This window comes from Microcaecilia unicolor, chromosome 3 (genome assembly GCF_901765095.1).
Source record: "Microcaecilia unicolor chromosome 3, aMicUni1.1, whole genome shotgun sequence".
Lineage (NCBI taxonomy): Eukaryota > Metazoa > Chordata > Amphibia > Gymnophiona > Siphonopidae > Microcaecilia > Microcaecilia unicolor.
Window position 1 is genome coordinate 46,932,052 of NC_044033.1, and position 24,913 is coordinate 46,956,964.

At 45.2% G+C, this 24,913-nt stretch overlaps 1 pseudogene; it reads right to left on the reverse strand.

Moving 5' to 3' along the window:
* Nucleotides 1-24,913, reverse strand: part of LOC115465427 — a 40,650-nt pseudogene that overhangs the window by 12,377 nt on the left and 3,360 nt on the right.

The following is a 24,913-nucleotide window of genomic DNA, read 5'->3' on the forward strand; positions in this document are numbered from 1 at the left end:
GGAAGTGTCCCATGGTGCAGGCATTGTGGTGGAAGATTCTGAGATATATGGGGGGGGGGGGGGGGGGGGGGGGGGGGGCTATGGGGATGCTCTCTGCTGATTAAACCTGAAGGAGTACTTTTAGATAAATATGAAAAATTTGGAATTAACAAGAAGGAAATAAATTTATTTGTGCGGAAAGGGCTAATATTGGGGAAAAGAATCATACTAGGTGAATGGATAGGAGATGGGAAACCATCTTTTTGGGCGTGGAGAAATCATCTACATTCACTGATGTTACTGGAGAGGAAGAGTGCTGGTAATTCTCCTAAACAAAAGAAACAGTTTTTCAGCATATGGGATGCATACATACAATCCCTGTCTCATAGGGCGAGAAGTCAGATTTTGAATGCTATGTAAAAATACCGTCAATAGATGTTATAAGCTCCATTGGATGATTTTGGGTTGGGGGCTTATGCCTGCTGCACACGTCTACAAAATTTAATAGGTTTTTTTTTCCCTTTCTTTCCCTTTCCTTTGAGCAGGGACTGTCCTTCTTTGTTAAACTGTATAGCGCTGCGTAACCCTAGTAGCGCTCTAGAAATGTTAAGTAGTAGTAGTAGTTCTGTTTAGGGAGAGTTGGATAAGGGAAGGGGGGTATAGAGGATTAGATTTAGGAACATCCCGTTCATCGTCTTGGGGGGTTATCAGAGACCAAACCTCCAGAGGCATAGATGAGGGGAAAGAAATACATGGGAGAGAGGAGAGACTGACAGACATATAAAAATTTTATTTAGCAGTCTCATGGGTCTTCTGTTTCCCAAAATGATAGTTTAATTCAGTGGAGCTTTAGATCTACTGATAGTTATGTTATAAAGTTTGCAGCATCGGAGGGCGGAGGGGAGAGGGAGGAGGGTGGGTTCCGGGTGAAAAATGTAAACGTTTTCAGATACTGTTCTGTATTTGCAAGTAATGTATTGTTGGGAGTGTAGATGAGAAATGCACTGTCAATATTACCATTGTTTCTTTGTTATGGTATCAATAAAAACCGTTTAAACATAAATTCAAATTCACATACTAGGCGCTGTAATCGGTTGCTTTTAGCACTACCTACAGTTAAAGTTATGAGATTCAAGGATTTATTTTCTCATTCTTTTTTATTTTTAGCAGTTCATTTATGGAATAATCTTCCTGCAGGTTTGCGTTGAGTGAAGTGTTATTCTTTTCATAAAGTTTTGGCATGTTTAGTAGGATGATGCTTTTTTGGTTAATTCTCAATTTTTATATTCATTTTATGTAATTCCTGATGTTTTGCATCAGTGTCTTCTTTACATTTATTGAACCTCGCCTTGAATCTCAAATTGAAGAAGTTGGTGGGTGATAAGTAATCTATAACCTAAGATAACATTCTGCCTCACTCCCATCTTCTGTCTCCTTCCCTTCTGGTTATGTCAGTTTGGACATCCTTCCTCATTTTTCCTACTGATCCCACTGTAAGGAAAGTAAATAAAAGTAAGAGTAAAAAGGAGGCAGCTTTGGTTCTCAAAAGTAGTAGCTGAAAAGGGTAAGGAAAAAAGAGGTTAGTCTTTATAAACTACAAGAGACTGCAACTACAATTCCAGGCTCCGCTCATTCTGCCTTGCCTCACCCTATGCCTGGAACAATCTTCCTTTACCCATATGCCATGCCCCCTCCCCATCTTCAAATCTCTGCTTAAAACTCACCTCTTCAATGCTACCTTCGGCGCCTAACCGCTTGAGAAATATAGAATGCCCCAATCTATCCACCCTATCAGATTAACTGTTCACTCGTCCTCTAGATTGTACACTTGTCTTTAGATTGTTCTCTTGTCTTTTAGATTGTAAGCTCTTTGAGCAGGGACTGTCCTTCTATGTTTAAACTGTACAGCGCTGCGTAACCCTAGTAGCGCTTTAGAAATCTTAGTTAGTTAGTAGTAGTAGTTAGAGTAGTCAGGAAAGCAAAGAAGCAAATGGAAGAAAAAAATAGCCAATATGGTAAAATGGGGGGGAGGGGAGAACAAAACTTAGTGATAGGAGAAAGTGCAAAACTGGCATTGTGAGACTCACAAGTGAGCGGGGGGGGGGGGGGGGGGGGGGAGGGATATGTAGAAGGAATGGAGGGGTGGTAGTCCTTGAATGATTTTTCAGAGAACTGTGTTTGTGAGGAGCTGGCTAAACTAAAGGTGGAGAAAGCGATGGGGCTGGATGGCTGGATGGCATGCATCTGAGGCTAAGTTCTAGCAGCTACACTGGCTGACCTTTTGGAATGTTTTTCTAGAGTCGGGAGTGGTCCCAGAGGACTGAAAAAGAGTAGATGTGGTCCCACTCCACAAAACCGGAAGTAAGGAAGAGGTTGGGAACTACAGGCTGGTAGTCTGACTTATGTGGTAAGTAAATGAATGGAAATGCTTTTAAAAACAGAGAATAAAGTTTTTAGAATCCAGTGGATTACAGGACCTGAGGCAACATGGATTCACTAGTGGCAGGCTTTGTCAGACAATCCTCCTGTCTCATCAGTTCGTAACCTTGGGGTCATCTTCGACTCCTCTCTCTCCTTCTCTGCACATATTCAACAGACTCCTAAAACCTGTTGTTTCTTTCTCTATAATATCACCAAAATTCATCCGTCAATGGCGGATCCAGTCATGGCAATGTCACGTAGTAAGAGGGCCATGTCAGGTCGGGCATGCTTGGATTTGGCCACCAACTCGCTGATGCGCAGAGCCGCGTGCCATGCTAAGGAGAATGCGCATTTGAATAGGCGGCACTCAAAGTCACTATCGCATATTATATCTAGTGCCGCGAAGAGATGAACCATCTCTTTACTCGTAATGGGCTGTCTCCTGTCTGCCTGAGGCAACTCCGCTCTACCCCATCCCTTCATCATTCTGGTGACTACGAAGGACCTAGCTGGGTTTTGGCCAGCTATTGCTTTGGCGAAAAAACTGATGGCTGCTATAGTGAGTGACACTTGGTTTCTGCTAATTCCCCTCTTTGCGAGCCGCTAATATGTATTGGACCAGGGAAGGGGCAGAGAATATGTTGGTACCCCCTTGCTCTTCAATGTGCTGAATATAGGCATGTAGTGCAACTTATATCTTCTCTGCGTAGTGTCCGACAGGGATCGCAGCATCAGGTCCAAAACGTCGGCGGGCCAAATTGCCAGACGCTGTCCAGGACCGGGGTCTGCGCTTCCTCCGCCCAGGGAGCCCGGGATTTGAAGTCTGTAAACTGGAAACGAGAAAGAGCGTCCGCTATAACATTGTGCCTGCCTGGTATGTGTTTAGCCCTAATCATTATATTGTGTAGGAGACATTGTAAAACTATCTCTCTGAGTAGGTTAATTGTGGGAAGAGTATGGGTGGACAACCGGTTAAGGGATTCCACTACTGCCATATTGTCGGAGTTAAATACAATATTCTTATTTGCCAAGGCCTTCCCCAGATGTGGAATGCGGCCATTATCGGGAACAGTTCCAGGAATGTGATGTCACATGTGGTCCCTGCCGTGACCCAATGTGGTGGCCAACGTGCGGCACACGAAGCCCCCTGGAAATAAATTCCGAAACCTTCCCCCCCCATGCCACATCCGTGAAGAACTGTAGCGCTTCCGCTGGGGTGGTGAATCGTGCCAGAATGATATCCCGTTAAACTGCGCTAAGAATGTAGCCCACACCCTTAAATCCAGCTTGATGTCCCGTGTAATTCGTATGTGAAAGTGTGCTTTCTTCACCCCTGTAGTTGCTAAGGCTAGCTTCCTGGCAAATATGCGCCCCATGGGAAATAGCTTATCTATTTTCTCAGGTGGAAGTCTGGATCATTGGTTGGGAACATCCAATTCAATACCCAAGAAAGTAATGGTCTGATTGGGCCCTACCGTTTTTTCTTCAGCTAGTGGGATACCAAAGTTGCACGCTACCTGGATAAAAACCTGTAACACGGCCATACACGCGTGAGTATCCCAACCTATGAAGAGGAAGTCATCCAGGTAGTGCACAAGTGCTCCCGTGGGGGCTATCTGCTCCACTATCCAATGGATAAAGGTACTGAACTGTTCGAAATAGGCGCAAGAGATCGAGCATCCCATAGGGACGCATTTATCGAAATAGAAGTTATCCTGGAATCTGAAACCTAACAAGTGAAATGACTGCGGGTGCACTGGCAACAGCCTAAAAGCCGATTCCACATCTGCCTTCGCTAAATGTGCTTGACTGCCATGGCGCCTGATTAGCTTAATGGCGTGGTCTACCGATGCGTATTGCACTGTACAACTGCTAGGGTCAATATAATCGTTTACTGAGGTTCCTATGGGTAGGACAGGTTATGGATCAGCCTAAACTTCCCCGGCTCCTTCTTTGGAATTATGCCTATTGGAGACACTATCATCTCCTTGAACGGTGGGTCTACAAACGGGCCCGCTATTCTGCCTAATAGCAATTCTTTGTTTATCTTGACCCTAGCAACCTGGTGATGTGCGTGAATAGAGGCAGCATTGTTAGGGTAATAGTTTGATTGTGGCATTGGACCTCTATATGGAATTATGTATCCATTCTGGAAACCCGTAGTGAAGGCCTCCGCCGCCGGCCTGTCAGGATACCGGGATAAGAAACAAGATGGCAAACGATCCGCAAAATCCATCCGCAATCAAGCAGAGTAGGTGTTTGAGCAATCAAGCAGAGTAGGTGTTTGTGCACACTTGCCAGCTCTGGATTTATCCCATGTTTTCAGTTCAGTTTCACTTTGCTTTCTATAGTGGACTGTTGATAGTTAGTTCTTTGTAGCAAGTAATGGTTCCTTAAGGCAAGTGTAGAGATTGAGAGCTTTATGTATATAGCCTGTTTGTGTTATGCTAGCACTCTGTTTATTTATTAAATAAGATAACAGCTATGGTGATTTATTATCATTATTAAAGGAAGATTTAACTTTTAATATATAAAATTTAAGTCTCCAAGTAGCATATAGAAAGTTTTTCTTTCTTTTTTTTTTCTCTCACTTTTCACAATTTGTTTGCAGTGTCCTCATCTTGATTGAGGAAAGCACCCTGCTGGTTTTTTACGTTTCAATCTCATGTCCTGCTTGGACTATTGTGAGTTATCTGTGTTTTTATTATTTTGATTATGTATGTTTTCAAGTAACATTATAGTAATAGACTTCTCATATTAAGGTATTCATCCAACATATATGCCATTCCTTTCTGAAAGAGATAACTGATAACAAATGACATTTTAAATAAGTACTGCCATAGAATTTTTTCTGTGTGGCCGTTGTCTTGTTGAATCATATGATTTATTTTGGTCCTTTTAATATTTTATTTTACCTTTTTTGTATATATATAATTATAATTGACATTTTAAATATATTATAAATATATATCGCCATATATATATTTTTTTTTTTGTGAGTTTTATTGAGTGATAAAATTGTATGAGGTATTTTGTTATAATTGTTGTGAGTCTGATTCTTTATATATGTAAGTATAAATGATATTTCATTATGCTAATTATTGTTTGGACTATTGTTTTTATGCTATCTAAATCAGTTATCTCTATTTCAGATTATTATCATATGCATAACAGAGAATTTATGGTTATGTCTTATTTGTGTTATTCAAATTTGTATGTTTGTAAACATAGGTTTATGCAAGTATTTATGTTTATTTCCTCGACGATATTTGATTTCTCCTTCCAAGTGTTTGATTGATTTTATATATCTGATATGGTTTCTTTTTCATTATTAACATTTTATGATATAGTATTATACAAATATATATGTTTTAATTGTATTTGATTTTATTTGCTTTTGTAGAGCCCCTGACGCAGCCCTTGTGGGCGAAACACAGTCTGTGTCGGGCGAATCTCTGAAAATAAAGTTTTGAACCATATCAGGATACCGGGATAACCATAGCCGCATAGCCTCAAGCCTGATGGGGTGGGGGCCGCTCCTTCAGGTCCTTGCCCTGGGTGACTTGTTTGCTGCCTCCTGTCTCTGGGGAGCCTGCACTGCATGGCAGCATGCCCGCCCCCACACGCTGACCAGGCGTGTCGGAACTTACATGGGTGCCAGGTGCCGTGTCCATTGTTATACTGCCTACATAGTCTCTTTGCCCCTTGCGAAGAGTACTGCCTTTGTCCTGGTGGAAAGGGCTGCCCCTGGCGCTGACCTGTGCCCTCTACCTGGGTGAACCCACGGTCATTGACAAGAAAAGGCCTGTTTGGCGACATCTCATCTAACCATAGGTCCATGACCCTATGCTTCCAAGATATGGAGGGATTGTCTGCCATGCTTTTCCGGAATTTTATATCCTAGTTGAGCCACGCCCATCCTCCATATCGTCTATGTGCTCTAGTGATAGAGTCCATATACCGTATGAGGTATGGGCCCATGTCCGGCTCTTTCTCTATTATGACTGTCATGAATATGTGGAAAGCTGACAGCCAGTTAGTAATAGACCGGAAAATCTTAGGCATCCTATCTCTCTCATATTATGTAGTTAAATTGTCCCGGGCCATAGTACCCTCATCCTCCAGCTCCCTTACAAGGAGGGAGAAGATATCAATAAATTCATGTTTCCAAATCTTTTCTTTTATCACTTTAGAGCAGGGGTGTATCTGAAGTTCGGCGGTAGGGGGGGCTACAGCCAGAGTGAGGGGGCACATTATAGCCCGCCCGCCCACCGCCACCCCCCCTGCCGCTGTCACCTACCTTTGCTGGCGGGGGATCCCAACCCCCGCCAGCCGAGGTCCGCTTCCTCCTGCTGCTGCCTTTAAAAAAATTCCTTCAGCTGGCGGGGGACCCCAACCCCCGCCAGCTGAGCCGAGGTCCTTTCAGTTCTTCCATCCTCCGTGCTGGCACTGCAAAGCTGCTGAAAGTTTCTGAGTCTGACGTCGCTGCACGTTGTACGTGCAGGACGTCAGACTCACAGAAACAGAACGAAGTCTTGCGAAACTTCATTCTGTTTCTGTGAGTCTGACGTCCTGCACGTATAACATGCAGTGACGTCAGACTCAGAAACTTTAAGCGCAGCTTTGCAGTGCCAGCACTGAGGACGGAAGAACTGAAAGGACCTCGGCACTGCAAAGCTGCTGAAAGTTTCTGAGTCTGACGTCGCTGCACGTTGTACGTGCAGGACGTCAGACTCACAGAAACAGAACGAAGTCTTGCGAAACTTCATTCTGTTTCTGTGAGTCTGACGTCCTGCACGTATAACATGCAGTGACGTCAGACTCAGAAACTTTAAGCGCAGCTTTGCAGTGCCAGCACTGAGGACGGAAGAACTGAAAGGACCTCGGCTCGGCTGGCGGGGGTTGGGGTCCCCCGCCAGCTGAAGGAATATTTTAATAGGCAGCTGCAGGAGGAAGCGGACCTCGGATGGCAGGGGTTGGGGTCCCCCGCCAGCAAAGGTAGGTGACGGCGGCAGGGGGGGAGGGTTGGCGGCGGTAGGGGGGTCCAGGGTGAAATCTGCGGGGGCCCAGGCCCCTGTGGCCCCACGCAGATACGCCCCTGCTTTAGAGACGCCTGTGGACAGAGTGAAAACGCCACATAATGTGTCACCCTTAGGGCTAAATACTCCCTCATCTTGACTGGTCCCCGGGCGTGGTTTACTAGGCCCCGGGTCTTGCGAAACAGCCAGTGCAGTAGCTGCAGTCCGTACACTAACCACTGCATCAGCTGCAGTCTGTACTCCCGGGGTAGGCGCTGTAAGTCGTAATCCCGCACCGCATTTGTAATTACCGCCACCAATGAAGTGGCATGGCTCTGCGCCGTAGGAAGTGTGGTGCTGTCTGTAGACTTACCACTTGAGGTCAGAAATACCCGGCAAGATCCCAAAAATGTACATAACATTTTATACTGCTTATCCCAGAAATAGTGGATTTTCCCCAAGTCCATTTAATAACAGTCTATGGACTTTTCCTTTAGGAAGCTGTCCAAACCTTTTTAAAACTGCGCTAAGCTAACCGCTGTAACCACATTCTCTGGCAACGAATTCTAGAGTTTAATTACACGATGAGTGAAGAAATATTTTCTCAGATTCGTTTCAAATTTACTACATTGTAGCTTCATCGCATGCCCCCTAGTCGTAGTATTTTTGGACAGCATGAACAGACGCTTCACATCTACCCGTTCAACTCCATTCATTATTTTATAGACCTCTATCATATCTCCCCTCAGCTGCCTTTTCTCCTATCACTCTCTTGAATCCTGAAAAATCAAAAAAGAAGGGAAATGGTAAATAAAAATACACACCCTTACATCACCCCAAAAATTTACACCACCCCCTAGAGTACAGTAAAAGTAAAATTTACACCCCACCCCCCCCCCCCCCCAGCATAAGCTCGAAAAGGTTACCAGAAAAATAAAAAACAACAAAAACCCTGGAGGAAGTGAGAAAACCCAAGATCGGTTACCAGCACAGGCGCACGAGGTACAAATAATACAATACAAAGCCACCTAGATCAACAGGGAAGCAATGTTTTACAGCACCATGTATTGAACCCACTTTACAACACGACGGCAAGCAGTCCTACGCACATGTGTGCTGTTTGTGCCCTAGCGCGTCTGATTAGTGCGCATGCATCCCAGCTACTTAGCTTAATTTAACTACGCTGTCTACAGGGGGTTAGCGCCGCTACACCGCTGCTTATATCTGCATATATTAACTTCTGATCATGACGAGAGCGCTACACCGTGCTACTACAGTGTTGGAATAGCAGTATTTCCAGAGCGCTATCTAAAATAGCGCCGGGGTTTGATCATCGGGCTGTTAAGAGATCCTATGTACTGAATTAGTGAGGAATACATGGAAGATTATGAACACTGATGTGACCCCCACCTCTTGATACAACAGCTCACCCTACAATGACCCTAAGATTACCTCAGGTAAGCTTTTGTAGATCTGACAGAGGTGAGGTGCAATAAGTTTCACTACCCTTGCTCTTCTGCTTCTAAAACAGGGGGGGAAATTAAACTAAATTAATCGGTAAAACAAAGTTGATATGCCAAATAAATGACATTTATTTACTTATTAATGTAAAACCTTCCAGTTCTCTTTTCTCTTTATAGGTATGCCGCAGCTAACATCACCAACTTGCAAAGACAAATCAGATAAGTATACTTTGTAAACTTAGCAAAACCCCCTTTTTCCCCTCTAACATGTAAAGCACAACAGTAATATATTTCTCAAATTCTCTTAAATTTTAAGAGCTGATTCTTTGTTTTGTTTTTCTTTTCCAGGTATTTCTTCAGGTAAAGGTAAGGTAAGTATTATCAGTCAATGTTTTTTTCCCTAACAAGTCCCTGTTGAATCTTTCCTCAATGTGTTCTCATTATTGATATTAAAGGATACTCTTTCTCCAGTTCTTCTGTATGGTCTTCTTTCCTTTCTTCTATCGTTGGGTACCGTGTTGTTTTATGATGATTGCAGGTATAATGCTGGCAGGAACCAGGACTCCTCCAGAGCACCTACTACTCTAAGCTTAACAAGAAAAACCCTAAACCCTATCTATGCAGGCCACTCTGACTAAAACGCAGTAAATTATTATTCTCTTCATTAACTAGCTATTCCCAGGTAAAACAAATTATAATTAAATAACCCTATCTTGACCCTCCCAGTCCAATTACTTCAAAAGTGTATTTCAAATTAATACAAACACTAGGATTATTAAATCCAGTGTTCTGGAATTTTTCTGCAGTAGAATAGCGCTCAGCTATTTCAGTCACAGGAGTGATTGATTATAATTATATATAAAAAAAATTTTTCTTTAAAATAGCACCACTTAAAATTACTGAGGAGGTTATTTAATTAAACCTTTTCACAAGGTAAACCTCTAACAGTAGTATTTTAACTGCTTACACCAGTTCTTATACAAGTTCACTTTCCTCAGTGAGACAAACTGGTGTACTAAGCAGCACCAGATATTTTAATTACTAAAGAAGATTTTATTATATTAACTTATATTGAAATTCTGACAGGATCTCTCCCATCCAACTCACAATCACACTCCTAAAGCCTTCTAACAAAACGCGAGTGGCTTTCTAAATAAGTTAATCTACTGCAGACACACTTCAAGACTTCCAATTAACTCCATAAACCTATTAAAGCCCAACTAAAACCAATTTTTCTGCTTGGCTGTTCAGAGACCACTTATACAGGTCTGTCCAGCTCTTAGCTTACCTCCCAACTGCCAGCTTACAACGTTTGGAACTCTAACCATGTCACACATTGCATGAGCTCAGCAGTTGCATCAGCTCAAACAACCCAGTCTGAACGCTGCTCCTCCTCCACAGCGCAGCACTGCACAAGCCTTGCCACCGCCGCCCTCTCTCCCCAAAACGGCTCACCAGTGCCGCAACAGTTTGCAGCCCCAAACCACCTCTTTCCCAACCATGTGCCGTCCGAACAGCGCCGCTCCCACTACCCACGACGCCGCCGGACCTGCTGCACAGACCCCACACAAAAAAAACAAGTTAAGTTCTATTTTTTTTTTAACCCCATAGGGGTTACACTGATAAAAGATGAGAGATATTAGGTGCTGAAAAAAGAAGGGAAGAGACAGAGATACACAGGGTAATGGAGAGGGAGAATAAGAAAAAGCGAAGAAATGAAAAGCCAAAAAGGCAGACCAGGCAGTGAAAGGAGAAAAATAAAAAACAAGGGAAATATAACAAAGAAACTCATTATCCACAAAGCAAAGCTGTGATTATAACTCCTCATTCTCCTTGTGCCTCATCCAGAGGAGATATGTCTCTTGTAAGAAAAGTTTGTATCCGTCTCATTTCTAACTTTAATCCAAGCTACATCACCTGCTTCATGCTGCTCCTCACATGTGCCTGTGGTGGTCAGATTTCCTCTTTCCTCAGATTTCTGAGGTTCAGTCCTGAATCCCTCTTGCTCAAATCTGATTAAAATGTCAGGCTTGACATTGTAGAAGCCTGTTATTGGAAAAAGATAGTACAATATCTTTATAACAAGTCACCAAAGAACCTATGTATAAGTGCTCAGAATTGTGCTTTTCTCATAGGCACTGTCAGCAGAACAGAGCTAAGAGTAGAAGGGTGCTGCTGTGCTGATTGTCATCAGAAATATATTTTAGCAATGCCCTGATCATTTTAATACTGTGGTGGGCAACTCCTTTCCTCAAGAAATACAAACAGGTCTGCTGTGGATACTGTTACCGTATAAACGTAATGGAAATTTCTGTTTTGTTTTTTTTTGGACACAGGCTGTTCATCTAGTTGCTGTAAATCAGATTCTGTCTGACACCCTCAACTGGATATCTGATAAATCATTATGATTCTGTGTTACAGAGTGGAAGAAGTCTCAGCCTCAACTAAAGGGCACCAAAGACAAAGAATTCTTGGAAAGGTGGAGAACAACTACAATGGCACAAAATGCCCCCACAGCGGTGAGAGGAAGAGCCTCCTATTCAGGGTAGAAGTGACACATTGAACTATCAGACAGGTATTGACAGTTTATCCCCTATGTCTATAACCTCCATTCAATGCTTGTGTGCCAGTGTTAGGTCCCATGAACCCCTAGGGTGGGTCTTTTTGTCATAGTGAATTTTGTATTATTTTAGAGTCCCTTGGGAGCATTAGGACAAAGAAAGCCAGAGATATGTTTGCAGGAGAGTGGAAGCTGGGAATCTGTCTGCTGGATAGCTTGGTCAGGTCTGAATGCTGCAGAAAGAACTCTGGGTGTCTACAGACACTCTGAGAACCAATCCCAGTGCTATTATCAGGAGCAGCCAGATGTAAAGATCAGTCAGCAAATGGAAGTCAGGAGAGGACAGGGCCTGGGAAAGGAGAAGCATGAATTTCATTTCATGTATTATCGTTTATTTATTAACTATACCGTCACTTATTGCGTATACAAATAACAAACAATAAAATTCCAACTTATAAAATTAAGAAATTGGTCAATGCAAATCTTCAAGAATGTCAGTTTAGAATTTTGCATAGAGCGTACATGACCAAATCGCAGGTGTTTAAGATAGGCGGGGTGCCAGATCCGCTCTGTTCCAAGTGCCAGCAGCAGGAGGGAACGTTCTTTCATTGTCTCTGGGAGTGCCCTTTTATAAAAGCTTATTGGGAGGGGATAATTACATATTTGGAGGGTCTTGTGAAGTCCCGGATTAGTAGTATCACCCCTATGGGGATTATGTTGGATAAATATGAGCTCTTTGCCCTTCAAAGACGGGGGCAAAAACAACTAATTCGAAAGGCCTGCATAGTGGGGAAGAAACGGATTATGAATGGGTGGTTAGATGTATCTCTGCCGGAATATTGGCATTGGAGGAACAGGTTACATGATCTTTTGTTGCATAAGCATATTGCGGTGGGAACCTCCCCGAAGAGACGAGCTTGGTTCCTGGAAATCTGGAGATCTTACATACAATCTCTGTCTCTGAGAGCGCGAAGCTCAGTGTTAAATGGTTTCTGATTTTTTTTTTTTTTTTGGTTGGGTGGAAGTGGAAGGTCGGAGGGGGGGGCGGGGAATTAGAGGAGGGAGGTAGTTGGAGGGGGGGATCTTTTGAAGGGGGGGTCTGATGAAAGAGTTCCCCTTTTGGGGTTTAATAATGTTGTATGCTCACAGTGATTCTGTAGCTTGCTTTTTGGAGAACCGATTCATGCAGCTTTGATTCATACGACTGATATGGCTGGAGCATGGGAGGCTATAAGAAAAAAAAGCCTCCTGCCTGGTTGTGCATTTATTCAGCGGGACAGAGGTGGTCGAGCTGCTTGTGTTCTCCTGGTTATTTGTCTTTGGGATCGTATAGGCAGGCTGAATATGTTGAAAGTGTTGATACATGTATATTCCAATTGGATGCTTGGAGAGTTGAAGGGGTGGGGGGGTTGAGGGTAAGGCTGGGGGAAGACACTGTTATAAGGTTGAGGATGTGATATTTTTGTTGCGTTGTTCTAGTAGGATTGACTCTGTATTATGTTTTCCCTGTTTTGTGGGATTGTTGGAAACTTTCTTTGATATGTCACCACAAAACAGGAAAGTTGATATATAACGGGGGTTTGGGAAGGCGGAGGGTGGGGGGGGGGAATGGAAAAATTTGATGACGGACTTTACTTCTCAGATCTTTTTGTATAAGATTGGATAATCTGATTTTTGTATTTCATGCTTTACAGTTATATATGTTTCATTAAGGTCATCAATAAAAACGTTGGAATATAAAAAATTAAGAAATCCATTTTATGATAGGACAGCACAAACAAAAACGTCCATACCAAAGAGGACAAAAACAATTAATTATATCAATCGTACACATCACATCAGTCATACTATTTCCTTTGGTAATATATATCCCCTACTTAATAGACATATTTTCTTTCCTGAGTGGTTCTCTAGCTAGATAAAGTTATATTTCAAAAGCTTTTAAAAAAAAATAGATTTTCAAGGCCTTACAAAACAGCGTAAATGATTCTTCCACCCTGATAAAGTTTGGGAGGGAATTCCACAGTGATGGTGACAAAAAGAAAAAAGCTGAAGCTAGGGTTGATTCCCACCTACACACCTTAATGTAAAGTCACTCAAAGTGTGCTACAATGGAATACAAAAGCTCCACGGCTAAGTCAAAGCGCACCAAAATTTCTAATTTCTCAACCCCAGGACACCCATCTCATTCGGCAGCCTACACCGTCCAAAGCAGACAGCGGGAGGAAGAGAGAGGATATTGGCCTTTTATCCTACCAGCACAAAATTCCTGAATGGTCCCAGCTGACCTTAGTTAAAGTAAGCAGGAGGAATTTACTACTTACTTGTTACAGAAGGATGAGTCTGTTCAGAGGTCTCTGATTCGGGATGATCCATGAAGGGGAGATCTTCCTCTTGTTTAACACTCAGTGAGAATACAGACGTTACAATCGGAAGGCCTGTGATGAGAAAACACATTTACAAGGATTCACCAAAGATCTGATAAATTAGGATACAGATTTTAAGTCTGCAAATGTCTGGTGTTAACGACCCATCTCCCATGACCTGAAAATGCAGAGCCCTTTAAATCCAAAACATTTCCTTACTCTTGGTGGGGTCATTTGGTTTTTCTTTTCCATTCCACTCTAAGTGTTGAGGGAAATATTTCTCATCTTCCTTTTCAATCTTGAATACAGCATCAGGATTAACAATTGAATAACCTGTCAATAAAAGTAGGAAAATAACAGTTATACTATATTTATTGAGCCTCTAGGGAGGTTCCATCTGTTTCCTATTCTGAAGAAGCAGCGAATGAGCGAGTACATGTGCTCGACAACACTTGGAGAGAACAGGCAGCTGCAGCTTGCCACTTCATTAAGATTAAATCTTGGAGATTTGCTGGTACAGACACTTCTCTTTGAGGCCCTTCTTGGTGGAGGCACTGCAGCTGCTAATAATCTCTGTGACATCTGGTTACCATCTGAAGGGGTTACATATTGTACAGTATAGCTGATTAGTGTGCAGTAGAGAATGACAAGGGGACCCACAGTAACCTCAGGGATGGGGTCAGAGCCTGTGAGGATGGGGACAAACTTTGTCCCTTTGTGACTTTCTACTTTGAAGCCCGTTAATGAACTGGACTGTTATTTATGTTTCATTGATGCAGACGACAATATTTTTATTTTTTGGAAAAACAAGCAAACATGCTGGCCACAGCTAACAAAATTTGCACAGGGCGGATCCTGTACATCCTGCTACCAGCACATCTTCTAAGAAGACATCTTCTATTGCCGGAAGGGCTGTAGAAAACAGGAGAGTTAGACTGAATCCTGAGATTGTTGATGACTTCTTATTCATCCACAGATTAAAAAATCATAACGGTGCTTCAGAGAGCACATTTCTCCCCTCTAGGGCATACAGAACAGGTTGTATTTTGTACCCCTGGACATTTTAACAGGGTGGATTGGGATCCCTTGGGGTAGTAGAAGTCAGATATTGTTGGGGTTGGAAGAGTAGAGGGTGGTGTTGGTGGGAGGGTTTATTATAGCTGCTTATTGTTATTAATGTTTTATATTTGTAATTTATACACAACAGTTGCACAGCATATTGTTCCTTTTTATACTTTAACTAGTAAAAAAGGCCCGTTTCTGTTTTAAAGGAAACGGGCGCTAGCAAGGTTTTCCTCGGAGTGTCTATGTTTGAGAGAGTGTGAATGTGCGAGTGTGTGTGTGACAGAGAGAGTGTGAGACTGGGTGCGAGTGTGTGTGTGTGAGAATGAGAGTATGTGCCAGGGTCTCCCCTCTCTCCCAGTTCCAGGGTCGTCCTCCCCCCCCCCCCAGTATGTCTCCCATTTGCAGGGGTGTCCCCCCCCTCCCTCCCTTCCTCCCAGTTGCAGGGTCCCCCTCCACCCTCCAAGTTACAGGGTCTGTGTGTCTCCCCCCTCCTTTTGTCCTCCACATTTTAAGGCACTGTCTATCCAGTGGAAACAGCTTTAAAAACGACAATGAGAAGCAGCAGCTCCTAAGTTTCCTTTTTTTTTTTATTTTTGAGTGTATAGGAATGATGGCTGCTTTGGGAAGTGGAATCAGAGATTAACCAATGGGCTTCCTTGCTTACCATAGACTTGCTTTGTTCACTTCCACTCCTGTGTAATGAACGTCCTGCAGCACATCATAGGTTTGTTTGCTTTCTTTTGAGTGAACGGGGATGACAGCCGCGCTGGAATCGAACCCGCTGTGCTTTCCCTCCCCCCTCCTCCGACTCGCCACTACTGGACCCCGCCCCCCGCCCTGAGGCCTCACCCGCCTCCTCCGCTCGCCTTCTCGCCACCCTCCCTCTTTTTCCTCTCCGACAGTCCAAATCCTGACTTGGAGAGGAGAGGGAGGGCTGCGGCGGTTTTTTGAGGGCGGGTTGTTTTCGCGCGTGGTTTGGGAGGTTGGCAGGCAGTCTGGAGTGGGTTTAGCTACTCCTCCCGCTGGCTGCTACTCCTCCCCCTGCCTGGGTTGCTGTTTGCTGCTGACGTCAGTTTGATGTACTCCATACTCCTCCCCCTGGCTGCTACTCCTCCCCCTGCCTGGGTTGCTGTTTGCTGCTGACGTCAGTTTGATCTACTCCACCACCTCCGGCGGAAGCCACGGTTCCAGGCAGCCTCAGAACGTTGGAGGTGAGAATTATTATATAGGATAAAAAGATTTAAATATAAAGTCATAAGTGTTTGAGGCTTCTGAAGATGGGAACAGAGCCACCGGGATGGGGTGGGGACAGGGACAGAACCTATGGGGACGGAGACAGAACCCATGGAGATGGGGTGGGGACAGGGACAAATTTTGTCCCTGTGTCATACACTAGTGTGCAGCTAGCATGTCATGCCCTCACTGAGAAGTTGAAGTTCTCATCAAGAAATCCGAGAGGTAAATCCTCTCTCTGGTATTCTATGCCAATGTTTTGCTTTATAAAGAGACAGACTCCAGCTAGTCTTGCTTGAAGCCTCTAGTCTCTAGTTTAAGATCTATTTCTCAACACAGAGCAGCATCTTTAGCAGAACCTGCAGCAGTGAGGTGATTCACTGGCTGCTGTTGCACATCAGATGACATCAGAAACCAGGTTCCTTGCAACTCCTTGTGACCCTGGGCACTTAACCCTTCATTGCCTCAGGTACAGAAACAGCTTAGATTGTGAGCCCACTAGGGACAGAGAGTACCTGCATATAATGTGTACAGTGCTGCATATGTCTAGTAGCACTATAGAAATGATTAGTACTAGTAGTAAGTTCTAAAATTTTAGGTGCCCATGAGGGGCATAATCGAACTGGGCACCCATCTCTAAGGACGGCCCAGTGAAGGGGCGGGGCATCCCGTTTTATCAAAACAAGATGGGCGGCCATCTTTCGTTTCGATAATACGGTTGGAGACGGCCAAATCTCAACATTCAGGTCGACTTTAGACAGTGGTGTGCTGGTAAATGTTTAACAGGCTCTCTCCCTGGTCCCCCTCTGCACCCCCCCCTCCAAATTGCAGAGCTGGCTATAGCCGGGGAGAGCCTGGGAGGGGGGGGGGCAATGCATTACTCCAGGAAAAAAAAAATTAAATGATCCCAGGTTCCAATCTAATTCATGTTTAATGTGCGATAAAATGCCATAAATAAGTAAATAAATATAAACTTTTAATGTTGAGCACCTGATTCTCAAAGTGAACATATTCCAAGCACTATAATGAAAATAAAATGATTTTTTTTCTACCTTTGTTGTCTGGTGACTGTTTTTCTTATCATGCTGGCCCAGTATCCGATTCTGCTGCTATCTGTCCTCTTAACTCCGTGTCCAGGGCTTCCTTTCCATTTATTTCTTTCCTTTCATCCTTTCTTCTTCATTTCTGGTCCTCAGCTTCTGCCTATTTTCTTCATCCATGTGCAGTTTTTCTCCTCTCTTTCTTTTCCCTCATCTCATCTCCTTCCTCACTCTTCCCTCCCCTCCATCCATGTCCAGCATTTCTTCTCTCTCCCCTCCTCTCCATCCACCCATGTCCAGTGACCCTTCTCTCCCCCTGCCCTGCATGCACCCATGCCCAGCGACCCTCCTTTCCCCTGCCCTCCATGCACCCATACCCAGTGACCCTCCTCTCCCCTGCCCTCCATCCACCCATGTCCAGTTACCCTCCTCTCCTCTCCCCTGCCCTGCATGCACCCATGCCCACCATCCACCCATGTCCAGCAGTGACCCTCCTGCCTCCTCTCCCCTGCCCTCCATGCACCCATACCCAGTGACCCTCCTCTCCCCTGCCCTCCATCCACCCATGTCCAGTGACCCTCCTCTCCCCTGCCCTGCATGCACCCATGCCCAGCAACCCTCCTCTCCCCTGCCCTGCATGCACCCATACCCAGTGACCCTCCTTTCCCCTGCCCTCCATCCACCCATGTCCAGCAGTGACCCTCCTGCCTCCTCTCCCCTGCCCTGCATGCACCCATACCCAGTGACCCCCCTTTCCCCTGCCCTCCATCCACCCATATCTAGAAGTGACCCTCCTCTCCCCTGCCCTGCATGCACCCATACCCAGTGACCCCCCTTTCCCCTGCCCTCCATCCATGTCCAGCAGTGACCCTCCTCTCCCCTGCCCTGCATGCACCCAGCCATACTCAGTGACCCTCCTTTCCCCTCCATCCACAAATGCCCAGCGACTCCCTTCTCTCCCCTGCCACCCCCTCCAGAGTTGTTGGTGAATTCTTCTCCCCTGCTCCCTCCCGATCCCTCACGTCACCGACCCGACCTGACTCTTCGAATTCTTCGGGGAAGGCAGTCTTCCCTGCCCGCTGCCAGAACTAACTCTCCCCCACTGGCGCTGCCGGTTCGCGCTTCAAAATGGCCGCCGAGACTTCAGCAGAAGTCTCGCGAGGCTGCCTCTGGAAGTCTAGGTGGCCATTTTTAAAGTGCGAACCGGCAGCACCAGCGGGAGAGAATCAGTTCTGGCAGCGGACAGGCAAGACTGCCTGCCCTGAAGAATTCGAAGAGTCAGGTCGGGTCAGTGACGTGAGGGAGGGAGGAATCGGATCGGGAGGGAGGGAGGGAGGGGAAGAGCCGGCTCGCAAGAGCCGAGCAAAGTTAACAACCGGCTTTTGCGAGCCGGCTCCAGCACACCACTGACTTTAGAGATGGCCGACCTCGGTTTTCGCCTATACTGCAAACCGAGGACAACCATCTCAAAAACCACCAAATCCAAGCCATTTGGTCGTGGGAGGAGCCAGCATTTCTAGTGCACTGGTCCCCTCTCACATGCCAGGACACCAGCTGGGCACCCTAGGGGGCACTGAAGTGGACTTCTCAAATAGCTCCCAGGTGCATAGCTCCCTTACCTTGGGTGCTGAGCCCCCCAAAACCCACTACCCACAACTGTACAACACTACCATAGCCCTTAAAGGGTAACGGTGGGCACCTAGATGTGGGTACAGTGGGTTTCGGGTGGGCTTTGGAGGGCCCCCATTTACCACCACAAGTGGGGGGGATGGGCCTGGGTCCGCCTGCCTGAAGTGCACTGCAGTACCCACTAAAAACTGCTCCAGGGACCTGCATACTGCTGTGATGGAGCTGGGTATGACATTTGAGGCTGGCATAGAGGTTGGAAAAAAATGTTTTTTTAATTAGTTTTCTTGGGTGGGATGGGGTTGGTGACCACTGGGGAAGTAAGGGGAGGTCATCCCCGATTCCCTCCGGTGGTCATCTGGTCAGTTTGGGCACCTTTTCAAGGCTTGGTTGTGAACAAAAACGGACCAAGTAAAGTTGGCCAAATGCTCGTCAGGGACGCCCTTCTTTTTTCCATTATCGGCCGAGGACGGCCATCTCTTAACCACGCCCCCGTCCCGCCTTCGATACACTGCCGACACGCCCCCTTGAACTTTGGTCTTCCCCGCGACGGAAAGCAGTTGGGGATGCCCAAAATCGGCTTTCCATTATGCCGATTTGGCTGGCCCTGAGAGAAGGACACCCATCTCCTGATTTGTGTCGGAAGATGGGCACCCTTCTCTTTCGAAAATGAGCTGGCTTGGCACCTGGTACCTGAAATGTTTCCACCACCAATTCCATAATGTGCCTGTGCAACAGATAATGTAGAAGGGCTTATTTACCTCGTGACATGAGGATGTCATGAATCTCCTTGATGACCTTCCTGTACAGCTCTTTCTGCCATTCTCCCAAAATGTTCCACTCCACTTCCAAGAAATAAGCAGTGACATCCTTGAAAGTGACCAATGCCTGCAACAGCAAACAGGGCCCCCCCTCAATCAAAGTTTCAGTATTATGATTCTGTAATAGACTTCAGTGAGATCAAATTTCCAGTAGATTACAATGGAAAGAGAGCTCTGTTCCCTTAACTATCTAGTATTTTGATTGGACTGCCTGATTCCTAGTGACTGAGTGCAAATTTCAGAAGCTGGCTAATTCAGCAGTTGGAAGGTGGATCGTAAGGAATCGACAACAATGCACCAGGGACTTTGGCCTGTGCTAAGTGGATGAAGGAGGAGGCAGCAGCGGCAGCTGAAGAGGTGGGAGGGAAAGAGGCTGGTGGGTTGGTGCCTAAAGGCAGGAAAGTGAAAAGTGCTGGGGTCAGGCCTGGGAAAAGGAGGGAGAGGGAATTCGTTTGTATCTGTGTGTACTGTTTCTATTACTAGGCTGTAATCTGTTTTAAAAAGGCAGAGATAGGAGAAAAAGGGGGGGGGGGGGGGAGTAGCTCTTTATGTCAAAAATAATATCAGGGAAAGAAGGTGCTGCTGCAAGCCACAGACCTCTGGGTCAGACAGAAAGATCCGACTGAAGACATTCAAATGGTTGAAATGAAGGAGAAGTATGTTTGCTAGGAGTCTTTAACCTAAAGGATATGGGTTTTAGCATCCTGTCTGCAGGTTAGGAAACCCCACAGTACATTTACATATATTAATGAGGCCATGAACATTACACTGTTCATAACCACATAAATGCACAATGATGGGCCCAAGTCCTGAGCCTACTTTTTATTAAAGAAGTAGCTCGCTTTCTCTCCTCCTATTCTCATAAATCCCTGGGGCCAGGACCCCAGGAGACTATGGGGCTTATTTTAAACAGTGTTGTAGAGAGAGACTTCCGGTGGAGCTGCGGGCCAAGATGGCAGCTGTAATGTGAGCTCCTGCAGGCAACGACCAGGGATCCCATCGATTTCGACAGCTCCAACCCCCAGAACAAGACGGAGTGTATGGGTTCTTGTGGAGGAGAGTCCCAGGCGCATAATTGAGAACCGCGAAGCCGATTGGTAAAGACGGTGCGTTGAAAATCGGCGATCGCGCGTCCGACCGCAACCGCGTGGAGTCGGGGCCGGAGGCGGCCAGCGGGAAGCAGGGAGCGGAACTACGGGCCCGATGCTGGCGGGAGACCTGGAAGATCAAAAAGACAAAAGGGTCTCGCTGGTGTGCTCTGGATCAGGCGATTGAGACTGTAGGTAGGAGCAGCCAGATGAGGGTGCGGCGGAGGACGGATAAGAGTGTGGGACACGAGGAGCACAAGGTAACGTGCTATCTGGAGAAAATGGCGGAGAGCTAATGGGCAGAGAAGCACGGGGAAACAAGAGCAAGGAATACAGCACCAGTCACTGCAAATGAATATGTGCCGGTTGAATAATAAAGAGAAAGAGGAATACTTAGTATAGAGACAAAGACTAATAAAACAGTATCCAGCACATAATAAAAAGCCGAGTCAACCCACTGCAGCTGAGAAACTGGGACAAAGAATAGTATTAAATCAGTCGAATAGACAACAGCTGCCTCCTGTATTATTGTATGGCGACCAGAAGCTCCAGGAAAGAGCCGGAGAAGAATAAGAGCGGGGGTACAAAGATGGCTGACAAAAATTCCCCACCGTCACCATTAGTGAGTTCCGTTTGGGCCACGGAAATTGTCACGGAGGTAAAAATGGCGGTAGAGGAAACCATGAACAACAAATTACAGCAAATAATTGACAAGCTTGAAGGAATGGATCAAAGAATCACCACGTTTACTAACGAGTTCCAGGAGGTTCAACAGCGACTGGGGGAGGTGGAAACCTCCTCGCAGGAGGCCTCGAAATCCATCGAACATCTCCAAGCTATGGTGACAACCTTGGAAGATAAAGTGGACGACTTGGAAAATCGATCTCGAAGGAATAATCTTCGGCTGGTAGGCATACCAGAATCAATACCAGAGGTGGAACTGAGAGGTTTTTTGGAGCCATGGCTCACCAAGATTTTGACTAACCAAAGTACCGCGGGACCAATCAAGATAGAACGAGCACATCGTTTGGGTCCAAGAAAAGAGACTAACACAAGGCCAAGAGTGGTCATATTGCGAATGCTACACTATCAACATAAGATGGACGTGTTAACAGCTCTTCGGAAAGGAGAGAAGCTGGAAGTGGACGGACATAAGATACTGTGCTTTCAGGACTATTCTACCAAAGTTTCCCTCCAGCGCAAACAATACTCGCAAATTTGTGGGCGACTACATAAAATGCAGATAAGGTTCAGTTTATTGTACCCAGCAAAATTAAGAATCCAGCACAATGGTTCAGTCAGATTTTGTGATACGGTGGAAGCCGCTCAAGCATTTGTAGACCGGCTGGAGGATGAAAGGCCGAGAACGTCGAGCAATACCTGAATAGTGCGGTGGATAATAAAAGAGAGACTGGTACTACAGTAGGAGGAGGAGCAGAAGTGGTGAGGAGACCAGTGACTATTTGATGCCGAGTTATAAAGTTTTGAAGTTGTTGATATTGTTTGTAAAGTCAATAAGGTAAAATGAGGGGGAAGGGGTCAAGTAAAATATAAGCAAGGTTGGTCTAGATGGGATCCCGGGTCGGAAGCACGGAAGTAGAGCACTATAGGTGCTAATAAGAATATGGGGAAGTTGGGTAGTAGGGGGGAGGGTGGGGGAGGGAGGGGGGAGGGATAATGAGGAGCAAGAACTTCATGGTTAAAGAGGAACAGGGGAATACAGGCAACACAGTAGGTGTCACACGAGGAGAATACCCATGTGGAAACAGGATCAACTACAGGGGGGGGGGTATAGGCTGGGATGCCCTCCCCGCTCAGTCAGAGAAGGAATCAAGGTAATATTACAGCTAACTTATGATATCACCTAATGGCCCTTAAAGTAGTGACATGGAATGTGGGAGGTATTTCTTCGCCGATAAAAAGGCAGAAGATACTCCAAGCACTCCACAAGCAAAAGGTGTCAATAGCATTACTTCAAGAAACGCATTTAAATGCCAAAGAACATGAGAAATTATGCCGTTGGTGGGTGGGCTCATATTATGAATCCCCAGCGCAGGCAAAAAAAAGCGGGAGTCATAATTCTAATCAAGAAAGGGGTGCAAATTACTACACACAAAGTAATAGCTGACGATGCGGGAAGATTTGTAATGGTACATTTAACTGTAGAACGTCAACCAGTAGTTGTATGTAATGTGTATGCTTCTAACACTTATAACAAAGCTTTCTATAAACAACTGTTACACCATTTAACAAGTTTTGAAGGAACACCCATAATAGTTGGGGGAGATTTCAATGCAGTGGTGGATCCCACACTGGATAGATCACAGGGGGGAAGAAGAGGAGCAGGGACGGAATCCAGAGGACTGGATTTGTTAAGTGATGTCCTGGACCTGGTGGATGTGTGGCGAACATTGCATCCCGTAGAGCGTGACTATACTCACTTGTCTCGCGCACATGCCACCATGTCGAGGATTGATTACATATTTATATCTCGTTCAATATTTACTAAAATATGTAGTGCAGAAATAGGCCCCATTAAAATATCAGATCATGCAATGGTAATGACGGTATGGGAGCCTTTGGAGAGAGAGGTCAGACAGTTCCGGTGGAGGTTCCCTATTCGGTTATACAAAGATCAGGGATTCCGAGATTTTATAATTAAAAAGTATAAGCAGTTCCAAGACACCAATCAGGCACACACGACAACTCCTATACTTTATTGGGACACGGCAAAGGCAGTACTTAGGGGAGAGATAATCGCATATACTAGCCATCAAAAAAAGGCAAGGGAGAAGGAACAGATTTGGTTAGAGAAGGAAATAACACGGGTACGGCGGGAATATGGACGCCAACATACTGTCACATTAAAAACCCAACTTTTAGAACTGCAGCAAACCCTTAATGAGAGACTTCATAGTAAGGCCCAACACAACTATGTTTCTTATAGATATCAATTATATAAATATGCTAACAGAGGTGGAAAGATGTTGGCTAGGTTAGCAAAACCCAGGCAAGGCCCCCATAAAATAAACGCACTATATTCATCTAATGGAACTTTAGAAAATAAAGATGCCCAAATAAACAGAATTTTGCAAGATTAGTATAGGCAGCTGTACGATGTCCCAGACCCACCCCCGATGGATAGCGAAATGTATCTTGAGGGACAAAATCTTCCGAGAATAGATATAGAGAGCCAAGATATGTTAAATGCCCCCATAACGGAAGATGAAGTATCATGGGCCATACAGCAGGGACCTTTGGGGAAAGCCCCGGGACCAGATGGGTATAGAGGAGAATTCTATAAAATGATGAGGGATGAAGTAGTGGTACCCATCACATTAATGTTTAATGCCATAGTGCAAGAAAAACAAATGCCCATCTCCCTGAGGACAGCCCAGATCATCGTGCTCCCAAAACCTGGATGGGACACACAGAAACCAGAATCTTATAGGCCCATTTCGCTACTCAATTATGAGGCTAAACTATTTGCCAAGGTTTTAGCAAATCGATTATCGCGAATTCTGCCAGATATTATTGAAGACTCACAGGTGGGATTTGTACAGGGTCGAAATATTTCAAAAAATGTGAGAAAGATATTGGTAACATTGGAGGCGGTATCGGAGCGGGCCACACAGTCGGTGCTGGTCAGCTTCGATGCCGAAAAGGCATTCGACAGGGTAGTATGGGACTTTTTGTTTGGAACGTTAGATGCGTATGGAATAACAGGGTTTTTTCAGGAGGCAATTAGAGCATTATACTATCTTCCACAAGCCCAGGTGTGGGCGAATGGAATATTGTCCCCTCCCTTTCTCATTTGTCGGGGAACAAGGCAGGGATGCCCACTATCACCTTTATTATTTGTATTAACATTAGACCCATTGATTAGAAATATTCAACAAACACCCGATGTACAGGGAGTTAGGATGGGCACAGAAACTTTTAAAATAGCAGCGTTTGCTGATGACTTATTAGCACATGTGACTCAGCCAGAGGAATCATTACCAGCTCTCATTGAGTGTATGGCAGAGTATGGCGACTTTTCAGGTTTTAAGCTAAATCTAGAGAAGTCTGAAGCTATGCAGAGGGAGGGAGCCCACGTTAGAGAATGGCAAGGACAACTCCCGTTAAAATGGGCGGAGGAATCATTCAGATATCTGGGAGTGCGCTTGACTATGGATACTACTAATCTATATAAAATCAACATAGAAAAGTTGTTACAGGACACCAGCAGAT